Source organism: Cornus florida, unplaced genomic scaffold (assembly GCF_030987335.1).
Source record: "Cornus florida cultivar Cherokee Brave unplaced genomic scaffold, ASM3098733v1 CherokeeBrave_3.0.0_Hap2_Chr05, whole genome shotgun sequence".
In the NCBI taxonomy this organism is placed as follows: Eukaryota; Viridiplantae; Streptophyta; class Magnoliopsida; order Cornales; family Cornaceae; genus Cornus; species Cornus florida.
Window position 1 is genome coordinate 72,584,488 of NW_026775575.1, and position 18,235 is coordinate 72,602,722.

Consider the following 18,235-nt stretch of genomic DNA (forward strand, 5'->3'; position numbering starts at 1 on the left):
TTTAAATTATCTAATAAAATTCAAATTAGAAATTACCTAATAAATATTAAAAGAGTTTCTATAACATTAGATAAAGATATATTTGAAGAGTTTCTATAAAACTTTAACACAAATTACCTATTTATCTATTTATTATGAGTTTTTAATAAAAGAAAATCTAATTACACGAGTATTATTAATATAAAAAAAATTTATTAATTGATATAATAAAAGGAAATCTAATTTGACAAGGATATATTTGAAGAAAATAAAATAATTTAAATAAAACTCTACCACAAATTACCTATTTTATTTTCAATAAAACTCTATCACCATTAGACAAAGATATATTTAAAAATTTTCTATAAAACTCTAACACAAATTAGATATTAAAAATCTAATTATTTTATTTGAAATTCAATCAAGGGCACATGTCATCAAGCTTATAAATAGAGGCATGGAGGAAGGAGGAAAGGAGACAAAAATTGAAATTTCTAGAGGGTCTTGAGGGATTCAGAAGTGTAAAAATTCGTAGACTCGGAACATGTCTTTCCCACTCAGTGGGTTCCTGAGTTGTGTATGGTTGTGATTTGTATTATTGAATTTTGAGATGTTTTGTTGAGTGGGGTTCAAAAACACTTGTCAGGGCGATACACCAACCTTCAGACTTGGCAGGTCTCTGCATGGAAGGAGAATTTGGAAGGTTTTGATTTCTTAGATCCCATAAATGATCCCTTTCCGTTCTCCTCTCAATGCATGAGTCTCGTGGAATTTTGCTTGTAGATAATCTATATGTGTAGATTTCAGTTGGTAATCAAAAAGGGCACGGTGGGAGTTGGGTCTAGCTTTTTTAGCTAGGAATTTGTGGTCTTTCCATTCTTCAAGAATTTCTCAAAACCCCAAATTCATGCTTCTTTGGGGCCAATCTGATCTCCAAACTATGATTTTCGCGAAGAACTTGATGAACATGCTTGAACACTAACAAGATTCCTCTTCGGAACCTTCCGTTCGTGGGGCGAGGAAGCCCTTTCTTCAGTGTCACACAATGCATGGAAAGAAAAGAAAAGCTTTTCTCGATGGAGTTGAAAAAAGAGATTGATTAGATAAGATAATGAAGTTGAATGACCAGATAATGGGTGAATCAAGCAACGGAATCCTTTTGATTCGTGATCTGAGTGAAAGGAATACGGGCATAGCGAAAACGCAAATGAAAGAGGAAAAATTTACATCATTCACAGACTCACACTATTCCTTAGCAATACTGTTGAATCTGTATACTTTAGTGTAAGCTACATATCCACTTACACTTACACGTGTCTTTTCACTTTCAAATTACCTAATAAAATTTAAATTACAAAAATAATTTTTGTAAAAAAAAATTTCTATAAACCTAGAAAATTTATATTATTATTATTAAAAAAATTCCTATAAAACTCTAACAAATAGTTTTTCACTATTTTAGTATTTATTTATTAATATAAAAAAATATTTATTAATTGATATAAAACTCTTAAAATTACCTAATAAACTTCAAATTACATAATAAAATTCAAATTACCTATTTATCTATTTGTTTCTAAAAAAACTACCTAACAAAATAAATCACCAATTTCAAATTACCTAATAAAATTTGAATTACAAATTAACTAATAAATATATACTATTATTAAAAGAATTACCTATTTATCTATTTGTTTCTAAAAAAAAAATTTCCTAATAAAATAAATCGCCACTTTCAAATTACCTAATACATACTCTTATTAAAAGAGTTTCTATAAAATTGTAACACAAAATATAAAAAAATATTCATTAATTAATATAAAAAGAGTTTTTATAAAAAGAGTTTTATAATATTTATTAATTAATATATCTTTATAAAAAGAGTTATTTATGAATTAATATAAGAATAGTTTTTATAAAACTCTAAAAATTACCTTAAAAAATAAATTACCACTTTCAAATTACCTAATAAAATTCAAATTACAAATTACCTTATTATTAAAAGAGTTTATATAAAACTGTAATATAAAATATAAATTTTTTTAATTAATTAATATAAAAATAGTTTTTATAAAAACAGTTTTACAATATTTATTAATTAGTATAAAAATAGTTTATATAAAAAGAGTTATTTATGAATTAATATAAAAAAAGCTTTTATAAAACTCTAAAAATTATCAAATAAAATAAATCACCACTTTCAAATTACCTAATAAAATTCAAATTATAAATTACCTAATAAACCTATACTATTATTAAAAGAGTTTATATAAAACTATAACACAAAATATAAAAATATATATTTATTAATTAATATAAAAATAGTTTTATAAAAAGAGCTTATATGAAACTCTAAAATTTACCTAATGAAATCAATCACCACTTTCAAATTACCTAATAAAATTCAAATTACAAATTACCTAATAAAATTCAAATTATAAAAATAGATTTTATCAAAAGAGTTTCTATAAAACTATAAAATATTTATTGATTAATATAAAAAGAGTTTTTATAAAAAAGAGTTTCTATAGAACTCTAAACATTACCTAAGAAAATCAATCACCACTTTCAAATTACCTAATAAATCTAATTTCTATAAAACACTAATTACCTAATAAAGTTAAATTAGAAAAAGAGTTTTAATAAAAAGAGTTTCTATAAATAAAATATTTATTAATTAATATAAAAAGAGTTTCTATAAAACTCAAAAAATTAGCTAATAAAATCAATCACCACTTTCAAATTACCTAATAAAATTCAAATTAAAAATTACCTAATAAATCTATACTATTATTAAAAGAGTTTCGATCAAACTTTAACACAAAATATGTAAAAATATCACCATTTTCAAATTACCAAATAAAATACAAATTACAAAAAGAGTTTTTATAAAAAAAGTTTCTATAAAACTATAAAATATTTACTAATTAGTATAAAAAAATCTATACTATTATTAAAGGAGTTTCTATAAAACTCTAACACAAAATATAAATAAAAAAAAATATTGATTAATTAATATAAAAATATTTTTTATAAAAAGAGTTTCTATAAAACTATAAAATATTTATTAATTCATATAAAAAGAGTTTTTATAAAAAGAGTTTCTATAAAATCCTAAAAATTACCTAATAAAATTAATCACCATTTTCAAATTACCTAATAAAATTCAAATTACAAATTACCTAATAAATCTATTTTCTATAAAATTCTAACACAAAATATAAAATAATATTTTTTAATTAATATAAAATGAGTTTTTATAGGAAAAAAGTTTCTATAATGCTCTAAAAATTACCTAATAAAATTCAAATTACCTATTTTATCTATTTATTTCTAAAAAAATCTATACTATTATTAATAAAAAAAAAACTCTAAAAATTGCCTAATAAAATTCAAATTACCTTATATTATTATTAAAAGAGTTTCTATAAAATTCCAACACAAAATATAAAAAAATATTTATTAATTAATATAAAAAAAGTTTTTATAAAAAGAGTTTTTATAAAACTATAATTAAAAGAACTGAAAGAATTAACACTTGACAATGATTCATTTCATGAAGAAATGAGTTATAAAAAATAGATAAAGATTGATAAATAAATAATTTATGAATACTTTTATTTTCAAAGAGTTATAGTTTAGGAATTCATAAAATTATAATTTTAAATAGTTTATGGTACCTTTTAAGTACCTTTCGGATTTTCTAATATATTTTATTTCTTTTGATGTGACAATTATCACAATCTAAACATTGTTGGTACTCTTTCAGATTTTCTAATTTATCATACTTAGGATGATTCATTCATCAATGGAAACCTTATTTTGTTTCTTTTGAGATGACCATTATTACTCTCTAAACATTGTTGATATGAATTCATTTAATATCTAACAATATCATACAACGAAAATTATAAACAATTAAAAAATATATAAAAAAATTCGATGAGTTACAAAACATTCACCATGTGCAACGCACATGTCTTTTCCTAGTATATATATATATATATATATATATATATATATATAAGAGTAGTAATTGCAATCGCACATGCAAATGTCTTTGTACAGTCCCACTCCTAATTGGTTAATATTCTTAAAATTACAAAATAAATTTATATGACAAAAGTGCCCTTTTAATTATTTCTTCTCTCCTAAGTTGATTCCTATACATATGTAATGATGTAAAAACTTGTGTGTGTTGACACTCATTTTGGTAATTGGGCTTGGAATACAATTGGGCTAGAATTGGGCTAAAGTTGTGTGCTTGAACTATAAGTGGGCTGAAATTAGACTAAAGATGTGATGTTGTTAGATTGGGCTGAAAGCCATTACTATTCTGCATGTATCAAATAGTACTTGGACTATAATCGAGATAGTGATGTTGCAGTTAAAGAAGGATTGGATTTTGGTGCGCGCCTAGCACGAAGCACAAAATGGAGTATAGTGTGGCCAAGTTTAAATTTAGAGATTGCTACTACCACTTCTAACTATAAATATAGGTAGGGTGAGTAGGGATCGTCCCAAGGGAAATGGAGTGTATTATGCTTGGAAATCAAGGTCGGATTAGTAGGTCGAGTGATCAAAGATGTTTTAATTGGTTAATTAAACTACAATGTCACTAAATGGATGCAAGGTAAAGCAATTGAAGTAAAGTAAAATGTAAAGAATATAATAGAGTGATCTTGGGACTTAGAAGTCACCACTAAACATAACCTTCCTAGACACTGAATGTGGAATGAAGGTGATCAGATAGATCGAACCCATAAAACGGCAAAGTATTTTTGAAATTTTTTTAAAAATTTTGAAAATTAAAAATATTTTTGGATTTTTGGAAATTATTATTTTTATTTATTTTTATTTTTATAAACTAGAAAATATTTTTGAAAATTTTTGAAAGTTGAAATTCAAAAAGAAGTCAAAGTCAAGATTGATCGAAGATTGATCGATCGGAGCTCGATCGATCCAATAGGTGAAAACCTGCAGAGATCTTCAAACGATACACAGAGAGGTGATTTTTCTAGAGTTTCAAAAAAAATTCTAAGTATGGAACACAGTTTGATCTAAAGGAAAGCTTGATCAATAAGAAAAGACTAAGATCGATCAGGAATAGAGTTCGCACGATACACAGAGTGATGAAACATGCAGAGATTTTCGCACAATGGGACAGAAAGATAGGAATATGCAGGGATAATTGTTCGATCGATCGAACTTCTTCTCAGATCGATCGAATAAACACTAAATGTCTAATTCGAAAATGAAAACACAAGCATTCCCTATCAAAGTCTCAAACAATGTGTATGATCCCAGAATATATCTAGACGACGCAAAAAATGAAAGGTAAAATAGAAATGAGGGAGGAATATGGTTAAAAACCCTATGAATCACTAGTGTTTAATGTCTCTAGCAAGATATTGGGCTCTTTTACCTCGGATCAAAAATCTTGTTGTGCATTCCCTCCTTAGCGGGGTGAAAAGAACTTTGAACCCTACCCAACAAATTGTTCCCTAAAGAACTCACTGGATTTGATTCAAAAGAGATTGATGGTCCTTTGTCAAAGCAACTCGCGGGCCTTCATACCCTTTTAATATTTGGTTTGAAAACATTTTTCTTCGAAGTCTTTTTGGAAAGCAAACCACGGGAATGCTCAATATCAATCAAAAACTCAAATTTTTCACATTCATTTTCAATGCATTTTTCAACAACACAAACTTCTTCATGTTTGTCCAAAGAATTGGGGGTTGGATTGAATATGTTCAACTTCACCTTCATATACCCAAATGAAATTTTCATTATCTCCATCCTATAGTTTATATTGGCATTAGAGGTTGCCAAGAAGGGATGGCCAAGGATAACCGGAATTTGGCTCTTGGGATTTGCGACCGGTTCCATGTCTATGACTACGAAATCGACCAAGAAGAAGAATTTATTAATTTTGATCAACACATCCTCAATTATACCTGGGGGCTTTTTGATGGATCGGTCAGCTAGTTGCAAAATCGCCAACGTAGGTTTTAAATCTCCTAAGCCCAATTGAACATACACCGAGTATGGAAGAAGGTTCACACTTGCTCATAAATCAAGAAGAGCTCGGTTAATCAGATGGTCACCAATGATGCAAGAAGTAGTAGGTGAACCGAGATCCTTAAATTTTAGAAGAGTGTTGTGTTGCAAAATGGAGCTTACTTGCTCGGTCAAGATAACTTTCTTTGGTGTTTGGCTCTTGTTCTTCCTCTTTTAGGTCCAAAGATCTTTTAAAAATTTGGCGCATGCCGGAATTTGTTTAATTGCATCCAAGTGAGGAAGATTAATCTTCACTTGCGTAAACATTTCAATGATTTCATTCACTTTGCCTTGTTATTTTTCAAAAGAATTGAATTCTTTTGAGGCATCCGGAAATGGAGCCTTTGGCTCATAAACCTTTTCAAAATCCTTTTTGGAATTACTTTCAACACAAAAAAAATTCAAATCATTTTTCAAAACTTTGTCAACAAAAGGATCATGCACATGCAATGAAGGAGGAATAAAATGTGAGATGGGACAGGTGTCAACTTTTAGTTGCACCGGTTCACTCTCTTCATTTTGAATACCAACTTGATTATCAGCAATTTTTCCACTTCTCAAGGTCGTCACCGTATTAACATGCTCAATCGTGTGACCTTCCAATGAGGAATTGGTCTCCACAGCAAATTGTTGCTTGGGAAGTGAATTCAAAGGCATCTTCCATTTTCCTCTAGCATTTAAGGTACTAGCTATCTGCCCAACTTGGGTTTCTAGCTTCGCAATAGATTTAGAGTGGAAATGAAGTAATTGGGTATTTACCTCCAACATACCCAAAACAATCAGCATTTTTTCCTCAAAAGCGGGACTCCTAGAATTTCCTTGAGAATAAGATGATTGATTAGGAAAATGAGAGTTAGAAAATTGGCTTCTATGTGATGATTGAAAAGATGATCTATAACCTTGGGGAGGGTTTGAGCCTTTCCCTTGACTTTTCCAAGAGAAGTTTGGATGGTTCCTCCACCCGGGATTGTAATGTGTGCCATAGGGATTATTCCCTTGGTTAACAAATGCGGCATTCACTTATTCATGGTTCTCACTTTGCACATGTCCATGGAGACAATTGGAAGTAGAATGTAAGATACTAGAACAAGTCATGCAAGATTCATTAGAATTATGATGAGAATGATTAGGGGAGGAAGACACTTGATTCACCAAATTTTGGTTGATAAAAAAATAATCAAACCTTTGAGATAAAGACTTGACTTCAGCGGCTATGTCATTGGAATTGTCAACTTGATATAAGTCGACGTTCTTCCTTCCACCTAGATTTTTACCATTTTTGGAAGACAAGGATCGATGCATTAAATTCTCACTCATGCTTTCATAAAGATACCATACATCATCCTCATGCCTATCAAGATATGAACCACCCATGGAAGCATCTACCATTCCTTTAAAATTATCTGACAAACTTTTAAAGAAAAATTGCACTAATTGCCATTTAGAAATGTCGTGATGTGGACACTACCTAAGCAAGTCATTGAGGCGCTCACATGCCTCATGAAAGAATTACCCATCCCTTTGAGAAAATTCTCGAATTAAGGTTCTCATTGCATTAGTCTTTGAAACCGGACAGTATTTTTTCAAGAACTCTTGTTACATTTCTGCCCGAGAAGTTATCGAAAAAGGTCTAAGATAATTGAACCAATATTTTGCCTTATCTTTAAAGGTGAAAGGGAAGAGTTTTAGCCTCAAAACCTCTTCCGGCATGTCCGTGTATTTCACGGTGGAACACACTTCAAGAAACTCATCCAAATGCTTGTAAGGTTCTTCACTTGGAAGTCCATGATAGTTAGGAAGCATTTGAATAGTTTGCGGTTTAATTTCATAATGATGTGCTCTAAATGGGGGTAATTGAATGCATGTAAGTGCATTATATTCATTTGTCACATAATGGTCACGCAAAGCAATAAGAGGATTCACAACCGGTGGTGCTACATAAGCACCTTGATTAACTTGAACAACGGGAGGTTGTGGAGGAAAAATTGGCCGAGGCATTCCCAGTGGAACATGGCCTTGTTGTTGTGGTGGAATGAATGGTCTTGGCATGCCTAATAGTACTTGAATGTTGTTATGATACCCCTCGATTCTAGAGCCAAGGGTGATCAAGTCCGAGCACAGATCCGACGGATACCAGCCAATCAATATGTAAACAAGCAAGAATAAAACTGAATTAATAATAAAATAATAATGTGCTGAAAGAAATCTAAACTAAAAATTCTCAAACTTTAAATAATAAATTAATATCATTTAAATCCTTCCAACCCGTACAACTCGGGAATCCATCTAGTGGACCCCTAACAACTCAAAATGAACAGTAAATACAAAACCAAAGTCCAACACTAAATAAGGAAAGAATTCCTATGTAGCCAGAAGAGTGAGTGTCTGTATCTGCATCAACACGATCAAGCTCTAAGCCTGGTACTGTCGAACACCTGAAAAATAAGAGTGAGTCAGGCCCACATGCAAGTTCCATTCTACCACAATCCGTACATAAACCCGATACGCAAATACATCCTAGATAGCTCGGCAATATCTAAAATAGTTCATATAGATACAGATACACACTATAGGATATTCACTAACCTATAGTCATCACAACTGAGTAGAAGGTAACATGCAAAACGCCGTAGCGTAGTCATGCATACCTAGACCTACCAGGGAACGTCATTAGGTCCAGTTATCCATCCAAGCGATATACGCACCCTAACCATGATCAGGAGACTCAAGCTCGTACCACGGTACCATAAGTATATATATAAATTCATTCCTAGTGCAGAAAAATAAAATAATTATCCATTATATCGTTCAACTGTTTTAGTTGACAAGACATGCATCCATATAGGATTTAACTATTTTATTTAATCCATTCCGTATGTATGAATGAGTAGGGATTAGCGTTTTGATCTAATCCGTCCCTCCGTATGCCACCGTCCCATACCGGTGCATATCATGCAAATGATGCACACTCAAATGAACATCAAATATATCCAAAACCAACATAATAGAAATTAGATATTTATAAGATTCTATCATGCATCCAGTATGTGATTATAATCATAAAACTCCTATTAAACTGTTATAGTATGTTAAACAATTTAACTTATCCATATCCATCCAAATGACAAAATAGAAATTAAAACAGTTCATCAATTAACATCCATAGCAAAGTATAATGATTATCAGAATTTACGAACTGAGCACAATATATCATTCAACCCAAACCATACACTCATCCTAGTTCATTTAAATCATTAAAACAAAACTAGTAATAGAATCCTCCTCAATCCCTGACGGCATAAGAATTAATGTTTGCATCACATGATATCCTTTTAATCCTCCATCTTAAAACCTGTGCCTGATATAGTATGACACTGAGAAGTCTAACTGTACATTCATTTAAATCCCCAATGGTACACTATACTAATCCATTTAACTGGTCTAAACAACCTAGCAATTAAAAATTCCTTCACTCCTTACGACATGCAACCATATAATTAAAAACTTACATGTCAACCACAACAACAACCTAACTAGCCCTTTTGGGACTTATATATATCCTAGACATCATTGATATAAAGTCCCAAAAATACCCGTTATATCAGTTCATTGAATTTTGCTAAAACAACTAGCCTGTCAATCCCTCTTCCTTTCTTCCGAACAGCATACACATTACTATTGTTTATGTTCATGATGCCCCTAAGAATCAAACCCTAACATAAACCCACTGTTTAAAGGTTCTAATAGGTAAATTTTTAATTATTTAGAACCCCCTTTACTTTCCAGAAACTTCGTTTAAGGCCCTAAGGGCAGAAAAATGTCAAAAAAAACCCCGAAGGGGTATTTGTTCAAGGGAGCTGGCTCCCCCCCCCCCCCCCCATGGGAGCAGGCTCTTCATTATCCAGAGCCGGTTCTCCCTCATGAAGAGCCAGCTCTACACTTATAGGAGACGTCTCCCTCTCCTAGAGAGCCGTCTCTCACCCTTTGAGAGCCGTCCCTACTCCATGCGTCTTCTCTGCTTCGTTCGGCTATCATCTATGTTTCCGGCGAGGTTCAACCTTCTGTCCCCTTTGTTTTTAAACTACTTAGGGTTAAATTAAGCCCTCACAGTCCTAACAACTCCTCAGTTTCCATCTAGCATTGCTTGACAAAAACTATAATCGATTCAAAGCAATTTATGCAAGAAAACACAGTTTCAGTTTTAAAAGCATCAAACAGATTTCAACCTAATCTAATATGCATACCAGTCTGTTTTAAAAGTTAATTAGGTTCCTGGAGACTATTAAGAATGCACAGAACATAAGTTTACAGGAAGGAGAGAATGAAACTTGCCTCTAGGTTTCAGTTTGAAACCTTTCGCCGTCTCTAAATTGCAGAATTTCCAAGACTGTATTTCCTCCTCTGATCACCGTTCCCTTCCTCTACTGCTTCATGGTTTCATCCAGAAGCAACTCTTTAATAAATCTCTCAAGACCCTCAATATGTATCTCTCTTTACATCCCAGAGCCTTTGTTTTCCTCACAGGTTAATATTACGTGAATAGGGTTTGTTTTGAACCCTAGCAGACTACACATTTATATATATAGGCTCTATAACAACCCTAATCCTAATCCCACGACTAGCTATATGACGGCTAACTAATCCTCCTAAAAAAAAACCCTAAACCTACACTATATACAGCCAAATAAAACAAATAATTCATTTAAACCACAAATTAATCAAATAATTAAATTAACTCATAAATAAAACAAGTACAGTTAAAACCACAAACTAATCAAATAATTAAAGTAAAACAATTTCAACTCAACAATTAAATTAAACACCTACATAATAATTAAGAAATTAAGCAAATACACACAAAATAATTTCACCAAATAAAACAATTAATTTAAACAACTAAGTCCTATAATTAAATATAAAAAAAAATGAAATAAAAATTAAAATTTAAAACTAACTTCCCAATTTTATCCTTTTTAAAACTAGGGGTATTATAGTTGTCATGATGCACATTAGGGTGGAGGATACCTTGTTGGTCTATGTAACCAAGGTCCTCCACATGATCCTCATTGATGTCTTTCCTTGATGAAATGGAATGACTAGAATTACCCCTTCCCTTAGAATTACGAACAATGGATTCAAGATTCAAATTAAGTGGGACAAGAGTAGGATTTAATAATCTACGACCATGCATACACAAACAAAATAACTAGAAACTAGCAATTAGCAAACACTTCACCTCCGTAACAAATCAACAATCAACAATCCTCCACATACGATGATCCCATAGTCCCATGCTTTGAACAATATGTAAGAAGAATTAAATTACCTCCACGCCGGCTCAAGATCTATCTAAGAAAATAAAAACTTGCCTCCACGTGGGCTCACGATTTAACTAAAGAAAGAGTTTAGAAGAGCTTACAAAGAGTCCTTAAGCAACTTCAAATTGTTTTTCAATTTTTGCTTTGCTTTGCTTTGCTTTGTAAATTTTTTTATTTTTGAGCTTTTATGCTCTTACTTAGCTTTGCTTGCTCCTTGCTTTAGAATTTTCCTTCACTTCACTTTCCTTACTCTTTGCACCTAGCCAATCAAGAACAAACATAATAAGTAACCAAAATAAAGGCACGATCAAAAGAGTACTAATTCCTAATTGATTTCCAAAATACGACGGTGCCAAATCCTCGGCAACAGCGCCAAAACTTGGTGCGCGCCTAGCACGAAACACAAAATGGAGTGTAGTATAGCTAAGTTTAAATTTAGAAATTGCCACTACCACTTCTAGCTATAATTATAGCTAGGGTGAGTAGGGATCGTCCCAAGAGAAATTGAGTGTATTATGCTTAGAAATTAAGGTCGAATTAGTAAGTCGAGTGATCAAAGATATTTTGATTGGTTAATTAAACTACAATGTAAGTAAATGAATGCAAGGTAAAACAATTGAGGTAAAGTAAAATGTAGAAAATATAAGATAGGGATCTTTGGACTTAGAGGTCACCACTAAATATCACCTTTCTAGACACTCAATGTATAATGAACGAGGGAGATTATATGTTGCAATACTAGTGTGTGCCATTAATTGAATCAATAAGCATGGATGACAAAATAAGTATACATTGTCTAGACAAACTAGTGAATAGCACAACATGTCAAATTAAGCCATTATTCCTTCCTTTAAGTCCATTATCAATACACATCATCAAATTAGAGAAATATTTTACTTGCATTCATAAGCATGGAACATCAAACAACAAGCATGGATTGTCCTCTATCTAAGAAAGTAAGGCTATTACACTACAACTAAGCTAGGGGCATGAAAAGTAAACTAATTAAACTAAAGAAAAGGCACAATCTATCAAGAAATGAGTATGAACCATCAAACAAACCACAAAAGTAATCAATTTAAGTACTATGCCTTGACAATCACTAGATTCATAGCATCAACACACATAGACATGCATCAATATCACAAAACCTAGAGATAAACACATGAACATTTTTTCTAGCATACATAGACATATGAATAGAATGAAATGATCAATTTGAAGTATTAAACTACACAAATCTTTGTAGAAACAAGATTCATATATAAATCAAATGTCAAGACAAGAATTACAGCACAAATCCCCTCAAAATTTAAAACATCAAAGTCTAGGAGGCATACTTAGGGCTATCTCTAGCCCTAAAAGAATGGTTTAGCCACTCATTGATGTAGTCATTCAACCCTCAAGGGCCATCTCTATGGTAAGAATAATCTTCTTCTCCTTGATGGAAACCCTAGATGAGTGGAAGAACTCCCAAATGATGTGTATCTCTCTAATCTCTAGACTCCTTCAACCTCTCTTGTGTGTATGGTTCTTTTCTCTAAAATTGTATATGTAAATGGCTCAAAATCCTTACATAGGTAGCTCAAGTGTCACACCCAATAGTCAGACCTCGTGCACTAGGGCCTCCACATGATTGTACCATGAGCACACCTTTTAATTGGCTGGAACTCTGTTTTTCTCACACTTGAAGAGGTTCGATCAATCATAAGGGTGGTCAGATCGATTGAACCATGGTGGCACCTTTTTGGAATAATGACATATTTGAGATATTTTTGGGATATTTTGGGAAAATGACAAAAGTGGTAGGTGGGGATAAGATCAAAGAAGTCCGAGCGATCGAAGTAATGTTGGATCGATAGAAGATGGAAATTTCCTGAGGATAAGGACAAGAGGCTCGATCCATCTTGGCATGGTTGAAATGATCATTGTGAGATCGATCTGAGCTTGGTTTGATTGATCGAAGATTCCTATTTTTCACCACTTTGCTTCCACTTTGCTTCCACTTTGCTCCTTTCTTCCACTAAGCTTGAGATTGCATCTTTTATGCTCTAATTCAGCTGGATTAACTTATTTTGGGGATAAGTGCCTGAAAAGATAAATAACATGAAATTAGACTAAAACGGGAAAATAAGATAGGATAAGGTCCGAGAAAACCTAAGCTTAAGGGGTTTAAATGCTCACTTTCTAGTGCTCATCAGATTTTGCATGGATTATATTCAAAAGCGTTACAGTTAGAGTTGGTTTGGATGGTTTGAAGTAACAAATAGATAGGAAGTATTGCTAATATATATCGTTTAGTTTATTTATTTAGTTACATAATTATGTTTATCTATAGGATTAGGTTATTATTTGAAAACAGTAATTAGTTATTTGATAGAGTTTTGATGTAATTAGAATGCTTATGTGTAGCAATTTGTTTTTACGTTATTCTATAAATAAACAAAGAGGCTTGCTGAACTAAAGGTCCAGCACCCTCAGAATCATTTAATTATTGTGTTTGCTTTCTCAAGCCCTTTCCCTAAATAGCAACCTTGCTATTTTTTCTCTATCTCTATCTATCTCATTTTCTCTATCTCGTTCTAATTCTCTCCCTCTATCTTTCTCTCTCTCTATCTCTTTCTATATCTAGATTTTCTCCCCTTTCTATTCTCAATCTATTACTATAAATTTTTCATTGTGAAAGTCCTTTTAATTAAGGCAATTCTGAACTCAAAAGAGGAGTTTTACTGTTCTCTTTTTCCTCGTATCGTCTAAAAGTCAACCTTCTCAAAGGGATTGCAATTGACAATTTACACTTGAACAAGGACGTAGACGTGCTCGGCCGTATACAAGAAGCCCTATCCTGATCATGTCGATGCCCATGAGTTGCCCAGAAATTATCGATACCCCGATTTTTCTATGTACAGTGCTGAGGAAATCTTTTTTACAGTGCAGCATATCGCAAGGTTCACAGCACAATGTGGGGAAGCAGGTCCCAATCCTTGGCTAAGGTCCCAATCATTGGCTAAGGATGAGGTTATTTTCTAGTTCTCTCGCTAAGGCAGCATTTGAATGGTACAGCAATCTACCGGCTAACTCTATTCAAACGTGGGATGAAATGGAAGAAGCTTTCCATATCCAATTTTATAGAACAAAGACAGAAGCTACGCTGGCAGATATATCTCGACTATCTCAGTTGCCGAGCGAATCGGTTGAAACTTTTCTGGCCAGATTCAGAAAGGCCAAACTTAAGTGCCGAGTAAGTTTGCCTGAACCAGAGTATATCAAGTTAGTATTAAATGGTTTGGACATTGAATATCGCAAAAGGTTTGATGGGGTTGAATTTCAAGATCTCTTCGATTTAGCAGACAGGGCCACTCGGTATAAGAAGATACTTAAAGAAAAAAAGGAAAGGAAGAATTCCTCCAAGGGTACTTACTACAAAAACCCTAATTATAAGGTGTTCTCGGCAGAAATGGGTGATGAATTAGAAGTTGACGTTGCTGAGGTCAATATCAAGAAGCCTTATATTTATGAGGCATTGATCAAACCTAAGCCGACCACGGAGGGCAATGCAACATCAACATCGGTAGCAAGGAAAGGAGCTGCCGATACAAGGAAAATCTATTCTCTTGATTTATCAAAAATAGATCAAATCTTTGATTACTTATTGGCCGATAAAATGATCTATTTGCCTAAAGGGCATAAGTTCCATTGGCAAGTGACCTAAAACGAAAAGAGTATTGTAAGTATTATAACTCTTGGAACCATGCCACTAATGATTGTACTATTCTACGATGTGTGTTGCAGAAAGTTATTGATGAAGGTACATTAAAATTTTCGGAGAAAATATCAAATACCATGAAGGTGAATACCAATCCGTTCCCAATAATCATATCGACTAATGTGATAAGCTTAGCCGAGCGAGAAAATCGACAGGAGGCTGAGAGGATCTCAGGTGAACTTCTTTCATCAAGTGTGACATCAGAGAAGATGGCGGAATTGCAGAGACAACTAAAAGAGGCTCAATTGGCCTTGATAGACCATGGTTGTTGCCCAAATTGGAAGGGGCAATAGAAACACAAAGAAGAAAAGCCAATAGAGGTTCAACCAAAGGGGAAAGGGATTCTTGAAAGGCTTACCTTCCTAATTAAGCCCGGTAAGGAACTTCGACAGGGTAACTCTAGCAAAAGTCATATGAAGGCAGAAAAGCAGGATCGACAAGAATATATATCTAGCCGATTCCATTCCCAATATCGGCATCCTAGTTTTAAACAACATTCGCTAGTCCAATCAGAAATTTGGGTACAAAGGGGAGCCGATTCCCATAAAGTGCAAATTGTGAGGCCAAGGACAGATACAGTCGAGGACAGATGGACTCGAGTCAATCACCCAAAATTTCCTAGAGTTCAGCAACATCCGAATGGAGGCCCTACTCAAACTCAAAAACGCAGGGAACAAAGGAGGAGGGCAAGGAAAGTAAAAAAGGTAAGCCGATAAGAGTTGGTTGAGCAGGTCAATATTCCATAAAAAGATCAACCAGATGAGGTAGAAGAGCATCAACCGAAGTGGCCCAGACGCAAAATTGAGTTTAGAATTCAGTTTGGCAGTTTTCCGGATGAAATGTCCTGTAATATGGCATTCGTATTACCAGCAATGTTCCAGGCCCCATTGGCATCAACTGCGGAGACTGAAAAGAATGAGGAAACATAAGGAAAAAGTAGTGCTGAGGAGAAAGAAACTTAGCCGATTCAGAAGTTATCAATTCTTTCTTCAGAATCAGTAGAGAAAGTAGTCTTTGAGAAACCTTCGTTAGCAATGACTCAACAATTAAGGCCTTTGTACGTGAAGGTATGGGTAGAAGGCCAACCTGTCAATTGAGTCCTGGTAGATAACGGTTCGATTTTGAATGTTATCCCAGCTAGTACATTAAAGAAACTCGGTAAGAGTATGGAATATGTTAATCCCACGTATGTAACTATATATGCATTCAATGGAGGCTCAATTCTTATAATTATATTATTGTGCACAAATGAATTTTTGTTATATATTTAAGTTGTATTTTGTGACTGGTTATATATGTAAAGATATAACATGTTAGTGTATCATAGTGTCCTTGCTGCTTATCAAATTGTTTTGCTTATTAGCTATTATTATATATTGATGCGGAATCATTTTCCTTGTCGTGTATAATTACAAATATCTATATTTATATTGGAAAAAGGAAAATTGGCATTCTATCTCACTAGACGGCTGGGCAGGAAATTAAATTTCCAATTATAAAGAATTTGAATTAGAAATAAATGTTTTTATGTTTGGTAAAGTTAATTTTGTAACTCTTAACAATTAGGTGAATGGAAATTAAATAAAATTTATATTAGCTGCAAAATATACACGTTAACTTCCTTTTAGTTTTAATCAAAGTTTATATGGAAATGTTTGTTGGTATGTTATACTTTTATATTTGGATTATCTCTTAATTGTATATGCAGTGAAGTTTATTCCATATAATTACATATTTTGATGAAAAAAAGAAGAAAGAAACTGATACATTCAGTTGCTATAGAAACGGCTCATACAATTTACTACCTTTGTAAAGGTAAATGTAGTGAGTATATGCATTAATTTATTACACGTATATGTATGTGTGTATATGACAGCTACTATTATATGTATTGAATATGGTTTGTATTGAAATACAAATATCTTATCATTAAAAATAAAATTTGAAAATAAACGGTTATTTGTAATATAGCATTTTATATACTATTTAATGAAAAAATGGAAAAAAAAAAAACAAAAAAAAACAAATTGACGGTGGAGATTAATTGACCCATTTTGAATGGAGATGTTTAATGCGTTCAAACTTGCCTAATTATGTTTTTACAAGGATATTTACTTTACAAGGATATTTACTGATCCAGTTATTTGTAATAGTTACTGTTATATTTACCTTTATATATCTAATTATTATTCTATTACCCAGTTCGGATTCTGATGCTCAGTTGTTGTGGGATAGTATTTGGTCCTGTAAAATTCAGCCCAAGATCCAACATTTTTTGTGGCGGTGTTGTAAGCTTGTTATTCCAGTTCATAAATGTCTCCTTGGTCATGGTCTGGCTATTGAGCTGTGTGCCCCCGTTGGGGTTTGGAGGAGGAATCTATTGAGCATTTGCTTCTATTGTGCCCTCAGTCCGTTCAGATTTGGAAGCTTTCCCCATTGCGGTTTGATTTGGTTGTTGATAGCCCTTCTTCCTTTGCCGAATGGTGGTAGGGTTTGGTTCGTCAATGGGGGCGCCAGGAGGGGGGGGTGAATATGTTGGGGTTTGTTGCTTGCTGTTGCTGGTTTATTTGAAAGGCTTGTAATAAGCTTGTTTTTAATGGCGATGGCTGGGCTGCCCAACAGGTGGTTAATTTGGCATGTTCCTCTTTTTGAGAGTTAAGAATGCCCCAACTTTCTTGCATGTGGGAGTACCTCGTGGAGTGCTTGGAGCCAGAGCTAGTTTGCCGGTGTCCTCTCCCATGTCACGCGGGTTTCCTCCTTCCCCGGGTTTTGTTAAATGTAATGCAAACGCTTCCTTTTCTTTTTCGTCCCAAGTGGGGGGTGGGGGAGCGGTCTTTCGAGACTCTTGGGGTCAAATTTTGCAGGCAGTTGTTTTTAGTCCTTTCTCTGCGTCCAGTGCGACATCGGCGAAGGCTATCTATCTTCGTAAAGCAGTTTTTTGGGCTATGTCTTTTACTTTTGATTATGTTTGGTTTGAGTGCGATTCTATAGTTGTGGTTAAGGCTGTGTCTGGGGTTGATCCTGGTCCTACTGAAATTCATGCGATTTCTTTTGATATTAAAGTGGCGCTTCAGAGTTTTTCCTCATCTTCTCTTAGCCATGTTCATAGGCA

The 18,235-nt window shown here is 33.1% G+C and overlaps 1 non-coding gene across 1 annotated transcript; it reads left to right on the plus strand.

Moving 5' to 3' along the window:
- The first annotated feature begins 7,486 nt into the window (after window positions 1-7,486).
- On the plus strand, window positions 7,487-7,593 carry LOC132310815 (small nucleolar RNA R71). Its single transcript, XR_009482711.1, has one exon. It is a non-coding gene; the product is annotated as a small nucleolar RNA R71 (small nucleolar RNA).
- Window positions 7,594-18,235: the final 10,642 nt, after the last annotated feature.